We start from the raw sequence: 20,205 nt of genomic DNA, 5'->3' as shown, positions 1-20,205 counted from the left end.
TCGTAAAGTCCCGCAACTTACCCTACTCAATTGAGGAAGTTCGGTCCCTGACCAGGAACTGCCGCACTTGCGCTAAGTGCAAGCCTCGGTTCTACCGCCCTGATAGAGCCCACCTAATCAAAGCTACACGGCCCTTTGAGCGGCTTAGCTTAGATTTCAAGGGCCCCCTCCCATCCGTCGACCGCAATGTTTACTTCCTGAACATTGTGGACGAATACTCTCGTTTCCCATTCGGCTTCCCCTGCCCAGACATGACCAGCGCCACGGTCATTAAATGCCTCAACAGCCTGTTCTGCCTGTTCGGTATGCCAAGCTATATCCACACGGATAGGGGGGCGTCCTTCATGAGTGAAGAGCTACGCCAGTACATGCTGTCCAAGGGGATTGCCACGAGCCGTACCACCAGCTACAACCCCCGGGGTAACGGTCAGGTGAAGCGAGAGAACGGGGCAGTATGGAGGGCAGTCACCCTAACTCTAAGGACCAAGGGCCTCCCTATCTCCCGCTGGCAGGAAGTCCTCCCAGATGTGCTCCACTCAATACGGTCACTATTGTGTACCGCCACTAATGCCACGCCTCATGAGCTAATGTTTGTGTTTCCCCAGAAATCCACCTCAGGCGTATCCATACCGTCATGGCTCTCCACCCCAGGTCCGGTACTTTTGCGGAAGCATGTGAGGGGCCACAAGACGGACCCTCTCGTGGAGCCAGTGCACCTGCTCCACGCCAACCCACAATATGCGTATGTCCGGCACGCCGACGGACGGGAGGACACTGTGTCCATAAAAGACCTCGCCCCAGCCGGTCACAACAGCAACAACGACAATGACTACAACAACAACAGCAACAACGACAACAACCACAACAACTATTACCCACCCACTCCACCCACTATTCTTTCATCACCCCCGGAAGAACACCAGCCAACGGTACCCCCACCACCTACTCCTTCAACAACCCCGGTGGTGCCCCCGGCAGAGACCCAGGAGGTCACCTGGGACACCCAGCCGGCACCCGCGGCACCGCAACCGTTACGTCAGTCACAGAGGACTATCACACCCCCGGACAGACTAAATCTGTAGAAGGGGTGAATGTGATGAAATATGTCATTCATCAGACTCTGTATTTAACTACACATATTGTATTGCCTGCTCCTGTGTTTGTATTGCCTGCTCCTGTGTTTTACCTTGTATTGTATATAGTGCACCGCCCCCTTTCTCCCCATTGGGTGTGTCGGCTCCGCCCATACCTGGCCCCACTTAAGACAAGCCCAGGCTTGTCTTGCAGCAGAACACCAGAATGCTAGGTGAAGCTAGGTGAAGACACAGGCATCTTTCTTTGCTAATAAAAGCCTTGTTTTATTCAGTTAACTTTGAGTCTTGAAGTTATTGAGGCGCATCAGACAACAATTTGATTGGCTGTAGGTTGAGAAATTCTTTATTTTGGATTTCAGAGCTGAGATTTGGTGAGGTTTGTCCTGTGACAGGCGGTTGTTGAGTGTCTGAGTAAGGAGTTGTGGAGACAGAGGGTCCGGGAGACCGGCGCTCGGTCAGATTCCTCTCCATCACCGGCTTCCTAGAAATTGACCAAACAACATCTGAAAAGAGAAAAAATGGAGTTAAACATGTTTCAGAGAGAATTGTCCCCAGTCTCCAGCCCCCAGTCCACAGCCCCAACTCGTTATAATTCTTGGTCCTTCCTTCACTGCTTTCCCAGTTCCCTGTCTGTCCCTCTCCCACTCCTCCCTCTCTCTCTCTCCCCCCCAGTCTCTCTCTCTCTCACAATTCACAATTCAAATCGCTTTATTGGCATGATAAGGTACATCTTATGTTGCCAAAGCATCAAAATACATTTATGGTTGAACACATAAACGCAGTTCTATTCATACAGTGTATAAACAGATATATCCCTGAGTGTATAAATATACATTCGCATTGTTTATATATACTCTTTTCTTAGTTTACTGGTTGTCCCTCTGTTCATGGCAAGCTGTAACATAGTGTGCCGCCAGTGTTACACAGCTTCTCTCCTCCCCCAGTAGGAATGGGAGTTTTTGGTTGTCATTCAGATTTCTGAATTCAGGGCATATTTGTGAGAATTTTTGGTAGAAATTCTCCCTGATGCCCTGATATTTTCCACAGGCTGTGAGGAAGTGCATCTCTGTCTCCACTACTCCCTGACTGCAGTGAGAGCATATCCTGTCTTCTCTTGGCAGCCTGGTCTGCCTGTGTCTGCCTTTTTCGATCGCTAGGCTATGTTCGCTAAGTCTGTACCTTGTCAAGGTTCTTTTCAGTTTGTTATCCTTTACCATGGTCAGGTAATCAGCTATGTTGTATTGTCTGTTTAGGGCCAAGTAGCAAATGAGTTTGCTTTGGGTTTTTGTTGTTTCTGCCCAATATGTCAGATATTTTTCCTTTTGCTTAGCGACGATTGTGTTCGGTCGAATTCTTTGTGTTACCCTGTCACTGTCCTGGGGCTGGTTGTTGTTAGTATTGTTAGTAGTTATTTCACTGAGTCCCAGGACTAGTTGACTGAGGGTATTCTTTTTTATGGTCAGCTCTTGGCATTTCAGGGCGTCGTAGTGATAGCATTGGGGGTTGCTCATTTGTAGGTGATTCCAAAATTTGGTGGCTCTTTTTTGGATAGTGATTATTAATGGATATTGGCCCAGTTCCGCCCTGCATGCATTGTTTACTGTTTTCCTTTGAGTCCAGAGGATACTTTTGCAGAATTCTGCATGTAGGATCTCAATTGGGTGTTTGTCCCATTTTGCAAATTCTTGTTGTGTTAGCGGTCCCCATACCTCACTGCCATAGAGTGCAATTGGTTCAATTACTGATTTGAAAATTTTGAGCCAAATGCTAATTGGGATTTCTATTTGGATTGATTTTTTGATGGCATAGAAAGCCCTTCTTGCTTTCTCTTTCAGTTCATTCACAGCCAGTTTGAAGTTTCCCGTAGAACTGATTTTTAAGCCCAAGTATGTGTAGTTCGTGGTTTGTTCAATTTTGGTTGTTCCTACTGTGAAATTTATTTTGGGTCCCTGATGTTTGGATCTTTGCTGGAACACAAGGACTTTGGTTTTTTGGGGATTTATTGTCAGGGCCCAAGTCTGGCAGTACGACTCCAGCAGGTCCAGGTTCTGCTGTAGACCCTCTTTAGTTGGTGACAGCAGAACCAGGTCGTCTGCATAGAGGAGGAATTTAACCTTGGATTCATATAGGGTGAGGCCGGGTGATGTAGATTGTTCAAGTAGTTTTGCCAATCCATTTATGTAAATATTAAAGAGTGTCAGTGAGATTGGCGAGCCCTGCATCACCCCCCGTCCCTGTGGGAAGTATTTTGTTTGTTTGCCTCCAATTTTAACTGCACATTTGTTGTTTGTATACATTGATTTAATTACATCATATGTTTTCCCTCCTACCCCGCTTTCGATAAGTTTCAGGAATAAACCGTCATGCCAGATGGAGTCAAAAGCCTTCTGGAAATCTACAAAGCATGCGTAGATTTTGCTTTTGTTATGGTGAACGTGTTTGTCAATTAGGGTCTGTAGGGTGAAGATATGATCAGATGTTCTATAGTTTGGCAGGAATCCAATTTGGCTTTTACTCAAGACATTGTGCTCCTCAAGGAAGTTTATAAGTCTTTTGTTTATGATGCTACAGAATACCTTCCCCAGGTTACTGTTTACACAGATGCCTCGATAGTTGTTTGGGTCAATTTTGTCCCCACTTTTGTATATGGGCGTTATGAGTCCTTTGTTCCAGATATCAGGGAAATAACCGACACTCAGAACCAAGTTGAAGAGTTTTAGGATAGCCAGTTTCATTTTGTCGTCTGTGTGTTTAATCATCTCGTTTAGTATGCCGTCTGTCCCGCAAGCTTTTCCTGGTCGCAGGTCCTTGAGTTTTTCAAGAAGTTCTTTTTCTGTTATTATGGCGTCTAGCGGGTTTTGGTTATCTTTTATGGCCATTTCTAGCTTTTCCAGTTTTTTGCATATTTGGTGTTGCTCTGGTCTTAGTGTGTTTTTCTGGTATAATTTTTCAAAGTGGTTTACCCATGTGTCCCCATTTTGAATGGCCAAATCGTCGTGTTGTTTTTTGTGTAGTGTCTTCAAGTTTTCCCAGAAACAATCTCTCTCACCCCCCAGTCTCTCTCTCCCTCTCCCCCAGTCTCTCTCTCTCCCCCCCGTCTCTCTCTCTCTCTCTCTCCTCCCAGTCTCTCTCTCTCTCTCTCTCCCCCCAGTCTCTCTCTCTCCCCCAGTCTCTCTCTCTCTCTCTCCCCCAGTCTCTCTCTCTCTCTCTCCCCCCAGTCTCTCTCTCTCTCTCTCTCTCCCCCCAGTCGCTCTCTCTCCCCCGCAGTCTCTCTCTCTCTCTCTCCCCCAGTCTCTCTCTCTCTCCCCCCAGTCTCTCTCTCTCTCTCTCCCCCCAGTCTCTCTCTCTCTCTCTCTCTCTCCCCCCCAGTCTCTCTCTCTCTCTCTCTCTCCCCCAGTCTCTCTCTCTCCCCCCAGTCTCTCTCTCTCTCTCTCCCCAGTCTCTCTCTCTCCCCCGTCTCTATCTCTGTCTCTCCCCCAGTCTCTCTCTCTCCCCCTAGTCTCTCTCTCTCTCTCTCCCCCTAGTCTCTCTCTCTCTCTCTCTCTCTCCCCCCAGTCTCTCTCTCCCCCCCAGTCTCTCTCTCTCCCCCCCAGTCTCTCTGCCTCTCTCCCCCAGTCTCTCTCTCTCTCTCTCCCCCCAGTCTCTCTCTCTCTCTCTCTCCCCCTAGTCTCTCTCTCTCTCTCTCCCCCAGTCTCTCTCTCTCTCTCCCCCGTCTCTCTCTCTCTCCCCCCCAGTCTCTCTCTCTCTCTCTCCCCCAGTCTCTCTCTCTCTCTCTCCCCCCAGTCTCTCTCTCTCTCCCCCCAGTCTCTCTCTCTCCCCCCCACTCTCTCTCTCTCTCTCTCCCCCCAGTCTCTCTCTCTCCCCCCCAGTCTCTCTCTCTCTCTCTCCCCCAGTCTCTCTCTCTCTCTCCCCCCAGTCTCTCTCTCTCTCTCTCCCCCCCAGTCTCTCTCTCTCTCCCCCAGTCTCTCTCTCTCTCTCACTCTCTCTCTCCCCCCAGTCTCTCTCTCTCCCCCCTCAGTCTCTCTCTCTCCCCCAGTCTCTCTCTCTCTCCCCAGTCTCTCTCTCTCTCTCTCTCCCCAGTCTCTCTCTTCTCTCTCCCCCCAGTTTCTCTCTCCCTCTCTCCCCCCAGTCTCTCTCTCTCTCTCTCTCCCCCCAGTCTCTCTCTCTCCCCCCCAGTCTCTCTCTCTCTCTCTCTCCCCAGTCTCTCTCTCTCTCTCTCTCCCCCAGTCTCTCTCTCTCTCTCTCTCCCCCAGTCTCTCTCTCTCTCTCTCCCCCCAGTCTCTCTCACCTCTCTCTCCCCCCAGTCTCTCTCTCTCTCTCTCCCCCAGTCTCTCTCTCTCTCTCTCTCCCCCCAGTCTCTCTCACCTCCCCCCCCAGTCTCTCTCTCTCTCTCTCTCCCCCAGTCTCTCCCTCTCTCTCTCTCTGCCCCCCAGTCTCTCTCTCTCTCTCCCCAGCCTCTCTCTCTCTCCCCCCCAGTCTCTCTCTCTCTCTCTCCCCCCAGTCTCTCTCTCTCTCTCTCTCTCCCCCGTCTCGCTCTCTCTCTCTCCCCCAGTCTCTCTCTCTCTCTCTCTCCCCCAGTCTCTCTCTCTCTCTCTCTCTCCCAGTCTCTCTCTCTCTCTCCCCCCAGTCTCTCTCTCTCTCTCCCCAGTCTCCCTCTCTCTCCCCCCAGTCTCTCTCTCTCCCCCAGTCTCTCTCTCTCTCTCCCCAGTCTCTCTCTCTCTCTCCCCCAGTCTCTCTCCCTCTCTCCCAGTCTCTCTCTCTCTCTCTCTCTCCCCAGTCTTTCTCTCTCTCTCCCCCAGTCTCTCTCTCTCTCTCTCCCCCAGTCTCTCTCTCTCTCCCCCAATGTCTCTCTCTCTCTCCCCGTCTCTCTCTCTCTCTCTCCCTCAGTCTCTCTCTCTCTCTCTCTCCCCCAGTCTCTCTCACTCCCCCCCCAGTCTCTCTCTCTCTCTCTCTCCCCCAGTCTCTCCCTCTCTCTCTCTCTGCCCCCAGTCTCTCTCTCTCTCTCCCCCAGCCTCTCTCTCTCTCCCCCCAGTCTCTCTCTCTCTCTCTCCCCCCAGTCTCTCTCTCTCTCTCTCTCTCCCCGTCTCGCTCTCTCTCTCTCCCCCAGTCTCTCTCCTCTCTCTCTCTCCCCCAGTCTCTCTCTCTCTCTCTCTCTCCCAGTCTCTCTCTCTCTCTCCCCCAGTCTCTCTCTCTCTCTCCCCCAGTCTCCCTCTCTCTCCCCCCAGTCTCTCTCTCTCCCCCCAGTCTCTCTCTCTCTCTCCCCAGTCTCTCTCTCTCTCTCCCCCAGTCTCTCTCCCTCTCTCCCCAGTCTCTCTCTCTCTCTCTCTCTCCCCAGTCTTTCTCTCTCTCTCCCCCCAGTCTCTCTCTCTCTCTCTCCCCCAGTCTCTCTCTCTCTCCCCCAATGTCTCTCTCTCTCTCCCCGTCTCTCTCTCTCTCTCTCCCTCAGTCTCTCTCTCTCTCTCTCTCCCCAGTCTCTCTCTCTCTCTCCCCCCCAATTCTCTCTCTCTCTCGCTCTCTCCCCCAGTCTCTCTCTCTCCCTTTCCCCCAGTCTCTCTCTCTCTCTTTCCCCCCAGTCCAATTCCAATTCCAATTTCCAATTAAAATGCTTTATTGGCATGAAAGTTTACAGAGAACCATATTGCCAAAGCTTACATAGCAAAAAGGTACAGTTTTCCAACATTCTGTAGGTGTCAATCGATTTGACATTTGTTGGGTACATACAATATTACTTTTAAACAATATTAATTTTAAACAGTCTTTGTACTTCATTTGGTACGTTCAATATTAATTTTAAACAGTCTTAATTTTAAACAGTCCTCAGGTTGTGACATGTTGTTACATATTTGGCCCCAAGGTATGGTCTGTCTCCTTCTCCTAGGACTAATCTCAATTTTGACAGATCATCCAATTCCTTGAAATCTGGGGTTGTTTGGCTTAGCTTGTTGAATAATATGTTTCTTGATGTGTTGAATTTTTCGCATTTTAGGAGGAAATGCATTTCTGTTTCAACCTCGCCAGCCAGACATTGATCGCATATTCTATTCTCTCTAGGCTGCCAGGATTTCTTGTATCTGCCTTTTTCAATTTCCAGTTGGTGGTCGCTTAGTCTGTACCTGGTGAGGGTCTGTCTCTGTTTTGTGTCTCTGATGGTCGTGAGGTTGTCTGCCAGTTTATATTCTCTTTTTAGGGCCCGGTAACATTCTAATCTGCTTTGGCTTTCGGTTATTTTGTTCCAATGTTCCAGGTAGGTTTCTTTGCATTTTTTAATGATTTGGTTCACTCGGATTGGTGTTTGGGCGGCTGTGTTGGTCTGGGGCTGGTCAGGGTCCGGCTGAGTACTTAGTTTCCGTAGCAGCTGACTCAGGGGACTCTTTTCTGGGTTTAGCTCTTGGGTCTGAAAGGCTTTGAAATGAAGGGTGTCTGGGGAGCTAGATTTGAGGTGATTTAGGAAGTTTAGTGCTCGTTTTTGGATGTTTATTATCAGTGGGTATCTGCCTAGTTCGGCTCTGCATGCATTTGTTGGCGTTTTCCTTTGGGTGCGAAGGATGCTTCGGCAGAATTCTGCATGTAGGGCTTCTATTGTATGTTTTTCCCATTTAGTGTAGCTTTGGTGATTTAGCGGGCCCCATACTTCACTACCGTACAGTGCAATGGGCAGGATTATGCTGTCAAATATTTTGAGCCAGATTTTGATTGGGATTTGGATGTTGTAGAATTTTCTTTTTATTGCATATAGGCTCTTCGGGCTTTTTCTTTTAGTGCATTCACTGCTATGCTGAAGCTCCCTGATGCTGTAATAGTTAGACCAAGGTAGGTGTAGCTCATAGTGTGTCCTATAGTGGTATCACTGAGGGTAAACTGGTATTTGTTTTCCTGACATCTGGGCCTTTTTGAAAAATCATGATGTTGGTTTTCTTTAGATTTACTGTTAGAGCCCAATTTTGGCAGTATTTGTCGAGTAGGTCTAGTTGTTGCTGTAATCCCTGTTCTGTGGGAGACAGCAGAACCAGGTCGTCCGCATAGAACAGGGATTTCACTTCTCCATCTAGGAGACGGAGACCTGGTGACTCGCTTTGCTCCAGCATGTCTGCTAATTCATTTATGTATATGTTGAACAGGGTCTCTCTCTCTCTCTCCCCCCAGTCTCTCTCTCTCCCCCCAGTCTCTCTCTCTCTCCCCCCAGTCTCTCTCTCTCTCTCCCCCAGTCTCTCTCTCTCTCTCCCCCCCAGTCTCTCTCTCTCTCTCCCCCAGTCTCTCTCTCTCTCTCTCCCCCAGTCTCTCTCTCTCTCCCCCCAGTCTCTCTCTCTCCCCCCAGTCTCTCTCTCCTCTCTCCCCAGTCTCTCTCTCTCTCCCCCCAGTCTCTCTCTCTCTCTCTCCCCCCCAGTCTCTCTCTCTCTCCCCCCAGTCTCTCTCTCTCTCTCCCCCCAGTCTCTCTCTCTCTCTCCCCAGTCTCTCTCTCTCTCTCTCTCTCTCTCTCTCTCCCCCATTCTCTCTCTCTCTCTCCCCCATTCTCTCGCTCTCTCTCTCTGCTCCCCATTCTGCAGCTATGACCCTGAGTGTGGGTGTGAGCCGGCAGGGGGCAGTGGGTGGGGATCGGGTGTTGTCATGGTAACGGCCAGCTCTGATCTCGTTCATCCTCTGCCGGCTGAGTTTTTCCGCCGGTTGGGGAACGGGGTCATCGATTTATGGGCCCGATATAGTCAGGCCTGGCCCCACGGGTGGGGCCAGTGTGGTACTGAGCCTAGTGGAGCAGGAAGGAAGGAGGCTGGGCCCAGGTGCGGCTCAGTGGGCCTCAGTGCCTCAGGAGAGGCTCAGTGGGCCTCAGTACCCCAGGACCAGTTCAGTGGGCCTCAGTACCCGAGCCAGTAGCTCAGTGGGCCTCAGTACCTGAGCCAGTGGCTCAGTGGGCCTCAGTACCCCAGGACCAGCTCAGTGGGCCTCAGTATCCGAGCCTTGGGCTACGGACTATCCAGTGACGCCCCCTGCAGGTATGTGGATGTCAGGTGTGCTGCACCCCGTGGTTGACTATCCTGCCGACTCTGAGCTAGGCTCGGGCGGGGGCGAGGATCCCGCGACCAGCCACACTCGGGGCAAAGCCTGATGCTGACAAGGGAGCCGAGCCTGGTGAATAAACTCCAGCCGCAGCGGGCCGGCCAGGAGCAGAGGGCCAGCGGGACCTGGGCTCAAACCAACCGCAGAGACGGGGGTTGAGTGGCTCCGCTCTTTCAAGTGACATCTGCTGAGAGAGTCATTCATGTACTTTGATCTGACGGTGATTCTGTGTTTAATTTATTAACTTACACGGTCTTTTCGGAGCACGGGTTTGATCCAGGATCATTTGGATCAGAAAGAGGCTCCTTGCAATCCTGCGGGTTGATACAGGCTCCAGCGACAGCATTCACTTCGCAATCCATTTGAAAACCTAGCAAACAGAACAAAAATAAATCACAATCAATAGAGGCCACTGTGCAAGACCCTTCAAACACTCCCAGGGCAGGTACAGCACGGGTTAGATACAGAGTAAAGCTCCCTCTACACTGTCCCATCAAACACTCCCAGGGCAGGTACAGCACAGGTTAGATGCAGAGTAAAGCTCCCTCTACACTGTCCCATCAAACACTCCCAGGGCAGGTACAGCACGGGTTAGATACAGAGGAAAGCTCCCCCTACACTGTCCCCATCAAACACTCCCAGGGCAGGTACAGCACGGGTTAGATACAGAGTAAAGCTCCCTCTACACTGTCCCATCAAACACTCCCAGGGCAGGTACAGCACGGGATTAGATACAGAGTAAAGCTCCCCCTACACTGTCCCATCAAACACTCCCAGGGCAGGTAGAGCACGGGTTAGATACAGAGGAAAGCTCCCCCTACACTGTCCCCATCAAACACTCCCAGGGCAGGTACAGCACGGGTTAGATACAGAGTAAAGCTCCCTCTGCACTGTCCCCTTCAAACACTCCCAGGGCAGGTACAGCACGGGTTAGATACAGAGTAAATCTCCCTCTACACTGTCCCATCAAACACTCTCAGGGCAGGTACAGCACGGGGTTAGATACAGAGTAAAGCTCCCTCTACACTGTCCCATCAAACACTCCCAGGGCAGGTACAGCACGGGCTCGATGGAGAGTAAAGCTCCCTCTCCACTGTCCCATCAAATACCCCCAGGGCAGGTACAGCACGGGTTAGATACAGAGTAAAGCTCCCTCTCCACTGTCCCATCAAACACTCCCAGGGCAGGTACAGCACAGGTTAGATACAGAGTAAAGCTCCCTCTCCACTGTCCCATCAAACACTCCCAGGGCAGGTACAGCATGTGGTATGTTACAGAGTAAAGCCCCCTCTACACTGTCCCATAAAACACTCCCAGGGCAGGTACAGCACAGGTTAGATACAGAGTAAAGCTCCCTCTACACTGTCCCATTAAACACTCCCAGGGCAGGTACAGCACGACTTAGATACAGAGTAAAGCTCCCTCTACACTGTCCCATCAAATAATCCCAGGGCAGGTACAGCACGGGTTAGATACAGAGTAAAGCTCCCTCTACACTGTCCCATTAAACACTCCCAGGGCAGGTACAGCACGACTTAGATACAGAGTAAAGCTCCCTCTACACTGTCCCATCAAATAATCCCAGGGCAGGTACAGCACGGGTTAGATACAGAGTAAAGCTCCCTCGACACTGTCCCATCAAACACTCCCAGGGCAGGTACAGCACGGGTTAGATACAGGGTAAAGCTCCCTCTACACTGTCCCATCAAACACTCCCAGGGCAGGTACAGCACAGGGTTAGATACTGAGTAAAGCTCCCTCTACCCTGTCCCATCAAACACTCCCAGGGCAGGTACAGCACAGGGTTATATACAGAGTAAAGCTCCCTCTACCCTGTCCCATCAAACACTCCCAGGGCAGGTACAGCACAGGGTTATATACAGAGTAAAGCTCCCTCTACCCTGTCCCATCAAACACTCCCAGGGCAGGTACTGCACGGGTTAGATACAGAGTAAAACACCCTCTACACTGTCCCCATCAAACACTCCCAGGGCAGGTACAGCACGGGTTAGAAACAGAGTAAAGCTCCCTCTACACTGTCCCATCAAACACGCCCAGGGCAGGTACAGCACGGGCTAGATACAGAGTAAAGCTCCCTCTACACTGTCCCATCAAACACTCCCAGGGCAGGTACAGCACGGGTTAGATAGAGAGTAAAGCTCCCTCTACACTGTCCCATCAAACACTCCCAGGGCAGGTACAACACATGGTTAGATACTGAGTAAAACTCCCCTCTACCCTGTCCCATCAAACGCTCCCACGGCAGGTACAGCAAGGGTTAGATACAGAGTAAAGTTCCCTCTACACTCTCCCATCAAACACTCCCAGGGCAGGTATAGCACGGGCTCGATGCAGAGTAAAGCTCCCTCTACACTGTCCCATCAAATACCCCCAGGGCAGGTACAGCACGGGTTAGATACAGAGTAAAGCTCCCTCTACACTCCCCCAGGCTCTCACTAAGCCCCGAGAGTTCAGACACGGGTTTTCAGCTTCTTGGGCGTCAGGTGGAGTCCGTGGCGTCTCACGTGCTACAATCCCTGAGTTTCCCACTGCCTGAGCTCCTGGGATCTCCCGAGCCACTGGGGCACTGGCACTCGGGGCAATCCAGAGCCGAGGGGAAGGATTCCCGACCCCAGTGATGGCTCAACCCCTCCAGTACGGTCAGTGAGCCCGGTGGCTGGTCATCGATGAGCGGGTCCCTGGGAGATTGCCGACTGTTGGCGGGGTGCCGAGACTGGCACAGTGGGTGGGTGCTGTGCTGAATTTCCTCACTGGCTCATCTCCCCTTCACCCCCGTGGGTCATTAGGTGTCTTCAGGTTCTCATCAATTAAACCCTACGCTGAATGTTAGATCCAAGCTCACTGGTGAAGAGGGTATTGGGCGGGGATTGCGGATCTACCTGGAAGATGAGCTCCCGCTGGGACCACCAGTTGTGTTCAGGACTGGGATCTTTCAGGCTCAAGACTCACCTTCCATCTGGTGTGCTGCTAGCAGCATCAGGAGAGCGATGACCAGATACTTCATGTTGGATCTTGTAGCTTCCAGAGGTTGTGAGCATTGGGTTGTTGTGGAGACTGATTGAGATGTAAACACCTGACTTGTATTTATACTTTGTCTAAAGGGGAAGTAAAAAGGTGATGATCCAGGAGAGATCTTCAGTAATGTACAGAAACTACCCGGGGAATTCCTATGGCCCTGGAGAATGCCAGCATCGACCTACTTCCTGCTCTCAGAACAGGTTCTACCTGCTGTCATTATGAAGGGGAATTCACAGCTCAACCACCCAGAAGATGAAACTCAAAGCCTCTGACCCTGACAGAAGCGACAAAAAACCCTGATGTTTAATCGCCCTGAATGTAAAAGAGTTAAAGCCAGGAGCGAGTTCATCAGCGACAGGTTAATGAAAGACTCTATTATCGAGGTTGCTCCAATTACACAACAGGAAATCATTCTTGAACTTTTCTCAGAATGTGAGAGACACTGGAAGAAACAAATTTATTGTCCATCGCAATTGCACCCTCTGTAAACTTCAGCTCATCCAAAACTCCTGCTGCACCGTGTCCTAACTCACACCCAGTCCCGTTCACCCATCGCCCCTTGTGTTCACTGCCCCGTGTCCTAACTCACACCCATCCCGTTCACCCATCACCCCCTGTGCTCACTGCCCCGTGTCCTAACTCACACCGAGCCCCGTTCACCCATCACCCCCTGTGCTCGCTGCCCCGTGTCCTAACTCGCACCCAGTCCCGTTCACCCATCACCCCCTGTGCTCACTGCCCCGTGTCCTAACTCACACCCAGTCCCGTTCACCCATCACCCCCTGTGCTCACTGCCCCGTGTCCTAACTCACACCCAGTCCCGTTCACCCATCACCCCCTGTGCTCACTGCCCCGTGTCCTAACTCACACCCAGTCCCGTTCACCCATCACCCCCTGTGCTCACTGCCCCGTGTCCTAACTCACACCCAGTCCCGTTCACCCATCACCCCCTGTGCTCACTGCCCCGTGTCCTAACTCACACCCAGTCCCGTTCACCCAGCACTCCCTGTGCTCACTGCCCCGTGTCCTAACTCACACCCAGTCCCGTTCACCCAGCACTCCCTGTGCTCACTGCCCCGTGTCCTAACTCACACCCAGTCCCGTTCACCCATCACCCCCTGTGCTCACTGCCCCGTGTCCTAACTCACACCCAGTCCCGTTCACCATCACCCCCTGTGTTCACTGCCCCGTGTCCTAACTCACACCCAGTCCCGTTCACCCATCGCCCCTTGTGCTCACTGCCCCGTGTCCTAACTCACACCCAGTCCCGTTCACCCATCACCCCCTGTGCTCACTGCCCCGTGTCCTAACTCACACCCAGTCCCGTTCACCCATCGCCCCTTGTGCTCACTGCCCCGTGTCCTAACTCACAACCAGTCCCGTTCACCCATCACCCCCTGTGCTCACTGCCCCGTGTCCTAACTCACACCCAGTCCCGTTCACCCATCACCCCCTGTGCTCACTGCCCCGTGTCCTAACTCACAACCAGTCCCGTTCACCCATCACCCCCTGTGCTCACTGCCCCGTGTCCTAACTCACACCCAGTCCCGTTCACCCATCACCCCCTGTGCTCACTGCCCCGTGTCCTAACTCACACCCAGTCCCGTTCACCCATCAGCCCCTGTGCTCACTGCCCCGTGTCCTAACTCACACCCAGTCCCGTTCACCCATCACCCCCTGTGCTCACTGCCCCGTGTCCTAACTCACACCCAGTCCCATTCACCCATCACCCACTGTGCTCACTGCCCCGTGTCCTAACTCACACCCAGTCCCGTTCACCCATCACCCCCTGTGCTCACTGCCCCGTGTCCTAACTCGCACCCAGTCCCGTTCACCCATCACCCCCTGTGCTCACTGCCCCATGTCCGAACTCACACCCAGTCCCGTTCACCCATCACCCCCTGTGCTCACTGCCCCGTGTCCTAACTCACACCCAGTCCCATTCACCAATCACCCCCTGTGCTCACTGCCCCGTGTCCTAACTCACACCCAGTCCCGTTCACCCATCACCCACTGAGCTCACTGCCCCGTGTCCTAACTCACACCCAGTCCCGTTCACCCATCACCCCCTGTGCTCACTGCCCCTTGTCCTAACTCACACCCAGTCCCGTTCACCCATCACCCCCTGTGCTCACTGCCCCGTGTCCTAACTCACACCCAGTCCCGTTCACACATCACCCCCTGCGCTCACGGCCCCGTGTCCTAACTCACACCCAGTCCCGTTCACCCATCACCCCCTGCGCTCACTGCCCCGTGTCCTAACTCACACCCAGTCCCGTTCACCCATCACCCCCTGTGCTCACTGCCCCGTGTCCTAACTCACACCAAGTCCCGTTCACCCATCACCCCCTGTGCTCACTGCCCCGTGTCCTAACTCGCACCCAGTCCCGTTCACCCATCACCCCCTGTGCTCACTGCCCCGTGTCCTAACTCACACCCAGTCCCGTTCACCCATCAGCCCCTGTGCTCACTGCCCCGTGTCCTAACTCACACCCTGTCCCGTTCACCCATCACCCCCTGTGCTCACTGCCCCGTGTCCTAACTCACACCCAGTCCCGTTCACCCATCAGCCCTGTGCTCACTGCCCCGTGTCCTAACTCACACCCAGTCCCGTTCACCCATCACCCCCTGTGCTCACTGCCCCGTGTCCTAACTCACACCCAGTCCCATTCACCCATCACCCACTGTGCTCACTGCCCCGTGTCCTAACTCACACCCAGTCCCGTTCACCCATCACCCCCTGTGCTCACTGCCCCGTGTCCTAACTCGCACCCAGTCCCGTTCACCCATCACCCCCTGTGCTCACTGCCCCATGTCCGAACTCACACCCAGTCCCGTTCACCCATCACCCCCTGTGCTCACTGCCCCGTGTCCTAACTCACACCCAGTCCCATTCACCAATCACCCCCTGTGCTCACTGCCCCGTGTCCTAACTCACACCCAGTCCCGTTCACCCATCACCCACTGAGCTCACTGCCCCGTGTCCTAACTCACACCCAGTCCCGTTCACCCATCACCCCCTGTGCTCACTGCCCCGTGTCCTAACTCACACCCAGTCCCGTTCACCCATCACCCCCTGTGCTCACTGCCCCGTGTCCTAACTCACACCCAGTCCCGTTCACACATCACCCCCTGCGCTCACGGCCCCGTGTCCTAACTCACACCCAGTCCCGTTCACCCATCACCCCCTGCGCTCACTGCCCCGTGTCCTAACTCACACCCAGTCCCGTTCACCCATCACCCCCTGTGCTCACTGCCCCGTGTCCTAACTCACACCAAGTCCCGTTCACCCATCACCCCCTGTGCTCACTGCCCCGTGTCCTAACTCGCACCCAGTCCCGTTCACCCATCACCCCCTGTGCTCACTGCCCCGTGTCCTAACTCACACCCAGTCCCGTTCACCCATCACCCCCTGTGCTCACTGCCCCGTGTCCTAACTCGCACCCAGTCCCGTTCACCCATCACCCCCTGCGCTCACTGCCCCGTGTCCTAACTCACTCCCATCCCGTTCACCCATCACCCCCTGTGCTCACTGCCCCATGTCCTAACTCGCACCCAGTCCCATTCACCCATCACCCCCTGCGCTCACTGCCCCGTGTCCTAACTCACACCCAGTCCCGTTCACCCATTGCCCCCTGTGCTCACTGCCCTGTGTCCTAACTCACATCCAGTCCCGTTCACCCATCACCCCCTGTGCTCACTGCCCCGTGTCCTAACTCGCACCCAGTCCCGTTCACCCATCACCCCCTGTGCTCACTGCCCCGTGTCCTAACTCGCACCCAGTCCCGTTCACCCATCACCCCCTGTGCTCACTGCCCCGTGTCCTAACTCACACCCAGTCCCGTTCACCCATCACCCCCTGTGCTCACTGCCCCGTGTCCTAACTCACACCCAGTCCCGTTCACCCATCACCCCCTGTGCTCACTGCCCCGTGTCGTAACTCACACCCAGTCTCGTTCACCCATCACCCCCTGTGCTCACTGCCCCGTGTACTAACTCACACCCAGTCCCGTTCACCCATCACTCTCTGTGCTCACTGCCCCGTGTCCTAACTCACACCCAGTCCCGTTCACCCATCACCCCCTGTGCTCACTGCCCCGTGTCCTAACTCGCACCAAACCCCGTTCACCCATCACCCCCTGCGCTCACAGCCCCGTGTCCTAACTCGCACCAAGTCCCGTTCACCCATCACCCCCTGTGCTCACTGCCCCGTGTCCTAACTCACACCCATTCCCGTTCACCCATCACCCCCTGTGCTCGCTGCCCCGTGTCCTAACTCACACCCAGTCCCGTTCACCCATCACCCCCTGTGCTCACTGCCCCGTGTCCTAACTCGCACCCATTCCCGTTCACCCATCACCCCCTGTGCTCGCTGCCCCGTGTCCTAACTCACACCCAGTCCCGTTCACCCATCACCCCCTGTGCTCACTGCCCCGTGTCCTAACTCACACCCAGTCCCGTTCACCCATCACCCCCTGTGCTCACTGCCCCGTGTCCTAACTCACACCCAGTCCCGTTCACCCATCACCCCCTGTGCTCACTGCCTCGTGTCCTAACTCACACCCAGTCCCGTTCACCCATCACCCCCTGTGCTCACTGCCTCGTGTCCTAACTCACACCCAGTCCCGTTCACCCATCACCCCCTGTGCTCGCTGACCTACATTGGCTCCCGTTTAAGCAGTGCCTCGATTTAAAAATTCTCATCCTTGTTTTCAAATCCCTCCATGGCCTCGCCCCTCCCTATCTCTGTAACCTCCTCCAGCCCTATAACCCTCCGCGATCTCTGCACTCCTCTAATTCTGGCCATTCTCTTGAGCATCCCCGATTTTCATCGCTCCACCATTGGCGGCCGTGCCTTCATCGCCTGGGCCCTGGATCTGGGGGAGCGCTATTTAAAGGCGACCGCTTCCTCTCTTTTCTTGTCGGCAAAATTTTTGGTACACCACAGGTTGAGACGGAGAGTCATTGGGGGAAAAATTCGGTATCGCCCCATTTGGGGCGCCGTTATCGGCCGGGTGCAAAGTTTAGCGCCTGGCGCTAATTATCGCCTCCGACAGCAAACTTGGCTTTTATCCCTGCTGGAGGTGATTGGAGCGCTAAATCAGGAGCTTCACACCTGTCTTAAGGCGCAAACGCTGAGGAGCGAGGCGCTACCTGAGAGCGCTGGCGAAGCAAGGAAGGGCAAATCAAAATAAACCTGCAAAGTGCTGCTCAGTACCCCAAACTCCTTCACACAGCGTTGAATCTCTCCGGAAGTCTCTCTCTCTCTCAGAATGCGCGGTGCAAAAATGTCACTGACAAAAAAAGGCAGGAAGTGGTCACCTTTAAATAGCGCTCCCCCAGTCCCTTTCTGAGAGCAAAACGCTCCCCTTAACCTGTCGTTGCTAGCGGCAGGCGGTAAGGCAGGGGGCGCCACTCAATATCCGGTCCGGGGCGCTACCGGGGCGTTGCACACTCGACTGACGTCACAATCTGCCGGCGCAGGGGATCGTGGCGGAAGTGTTTAGCGCCGCCGCAAAATGTCTAGTTAATTTCGCGAGCACCACAAACATCGCCGCGCCCGGGCGCTAGTTGCTTTGCGCCCCATTGGCGCCCTCTTAAGGCGCTAACGGGAGGCGCAAACAACTGAATTTTTCCCCCATAGAGTTGTACTGCACAGAAAGAGGCCCTTCGGCCCATCGTGTCCGCGCCGGCCATCAAGCCCTGTCTAATCTAATCCCATTTTCCAACACTTGGTCCGTAGCCTTGTATGCTATGGCATTTCAAGTGCTCATCTAAATGTTTCTTGAATGTTGTGAGGGTTCCTGCCTCTACCACCCTTTCAGGCAGTGAGTTCCAGATTCCAACCACCCTCTGGGTGAAAAAGTTTTTCCTCAAATACCCTCTAAACCTCCTGCCCCTTACCTTGAAACTATGCCCCCTTGTTATTGACCCCTCTACTAAGGGAAAAAGTCCTTTCTATCCACCCTATCTATGCCCCTCATAATTTTGTACACCTCAATCATGTCCCCCCTCAGCCTTCTCTGCTCCAAGGAAAACAACCCCAGCCTGTCCAGTCTCTCTTCATAGCTGAAGCGCTCCAGCCCAGGTAACATCCTGGTGAATCTCCTCTGCACCCTCTCCAATGCAATCACATCCTTCCTATAGTGTGGCGACCAGAACTGCACACAGTACTCCAGCTGTGGCCTCACCAGCGTTTTGTACAGCTCCATCATAACCTCCCTGCTCTTATATTCTATGCCTCGGCTAATGAAGGCAAGTATCCCATATGCCTTTTTAACCACCTAATCTACCTGTCCTGCTGCCTTCAGGGATCTATGTACATGCACACCAAGATCCCTCTGATCCTCTGTCCTTCCTAGAGTCCTACCATTCATTGTGTATTCCCTTGCCTTGTTAGTCCTCCCAAAATGCATCACCTCGCACTTTTCAGGGTTAAATTCCATTTGCCACTGTTCTGCCCATCTAACCATCCCGTCTATATCGTCCTGTAGCCTGAGGCTTCCCTCCTCGCTATTTACCACTCCACCAATTTTCGTGTCATCTGCGAACTTACGGATCATACCTCCTACATTCATATCTAAATCATTAATGTACACTACAAACAGCAAAGGACCCAGCACCGATCCCTACGGTACACCACTGGACACAGGCTTCCAGTCACAAAAACAACCTTCGACCATCACCCTCTGCCTCCTGCCACATAGCCAATTTTGGATCCAATGTGCCAAATTGGCCTGGATCCCATGGGCTCTTACCTCCTTGACCAGTCTCCCATGTGGGACTTTGTCAAAAGCCTTACTGAAGTCCATGTAGAGCACATCAACTGCACTACCCTCATCCACACACCTAGTCACCCCTTCAAAAAATTCAATCAAATTGGATAGACGTGATCTCCCCCTGACAAAGCCATGCTGACTATTCCTGATTAATCCTTGCCTCTCCAAGTGGAGTCTAATTCAGTCCCTCAGAATTTTTTCCAATAATTTCCCTACCACTGATGTTAGGCTCACTGGCCTGTAATTCCCTGGTTTATCCCTACTATCCTTCTTGAATAATGGTGCTACATTAGCTGTCCTCCAGTCCTCTGGCACCTCCCCTGTGGCCAGAGAGGTTCTGAAAATTTGTGTCAGAGCCCCTGCAATCTCCTCCCTTGCCTCACACAGCAGCCTGGGATACATCCCGTCAGGGCCTGGGGATTTATCCACTTTTAAGCCGCTAAAACCGCTAGTACCTCCTCCCTCTCAATACTAATTTGTTCAAGTATATCACAATCCCCCTGCCCGATTTCTATGCCTGCATCGTCCTTCTCCATAGTGAACACAGATGCAAAATATTCATTTAAAACCTCACCTACATCTTCCGGCTCTACACACAGATTGCCACTTTGGTCCTTAATGGGCCCTACTCTTTCCCTGGTTATTCTTTTGCCCTTAATATACTTATAAAACACCTTGGGATTTTCCTTTATTTTGCCCACCAGTGTTTTTTCATGCCCCCTCCTCGCTCTCCTAATTTCTTTTTTAAGTACCCCCCTGCACTTTCTATACTCCTCTAGGGCTTCCACTGTTTTTAGTCCTTTGTATCTGCCAAAAACCTCCCTTTTTTCCTAATCCATTCTTGTATATCCCTTGACATCCAGGGTTCCCTGGGCTTGGTGGTCCCACCCTTGACCTTTACGGGAACATGTTGCCATTGTACTCTCTCTATTTCCTTTCTGAATGACTCCCACTGCTCTGATGTGGATTTTCCTACAAGTAGCTGAACCCAGTCCACTTTGGCCAGATCCTGCCTTATCATATCAAAATCGGCCTTCCCCCAATTTAGAACCTTTATTTCCGGTCCATCTTTGTCCTTTTCCATGACTACCTTAAATCTCACTGAATTATGGTCACTGTCACCAAAATGCTCTCCTATTGACACATCTACCACTTGCCTGGCTACATTCCCTAGAATTAGGTCCAGTACCGCCCCCTCTCTTGTAGGACTTTCTACATGCTGGCTCAAAAAGCTCTCCTGG

The 20,205-nt window shown here is 53.0% G+C and overlaps 1 long non-coding RNA gene across 1 annotated transcript; it reads right to left on the bottom strand.

Annotated features, from left to right (window-relative positions):
* Positions 1-1,421: 1,421 nt before the first annotated feature.
* On the bottom strand, positions 1,422-12,327 carry LOC147112214 (uncharacterized). Its single transcript, XR_015079867.1, has 3 exons — positions 12,117-12,327; positions 9,396-9,516; positions 1,422-1,597 (listed from the first exon to the last, which is right to left on the bottom strand). It is a non-coding gene; the product is annotated as an uncharacterized LOC147112214 (long non-coding RNA).
* Positions 12,328-20,205: the final 7,878 nt, after the last annotated feature.

Source organism: Somniosus microcephalus, chromosome 10 (genome assembly GCF_052327205.1).
Source record: "Somniosus microcephalus isolate GS21.2 chromosome 10, FLI_Smic_1.0, whole genome shotgun sequence".
In the NCBI taxonomy this organism is placed as follows: Eukaryota; Metazoa; Chordata; class Chondrichthyes; order Squaliformes; family Somniosidae; genus Somniosus; species Somniosus microcephalus.
Note: the sequence above shows the minus strand (reverse complement) of the source record. Positions and strands in the feature narration are given on the sequence as shown.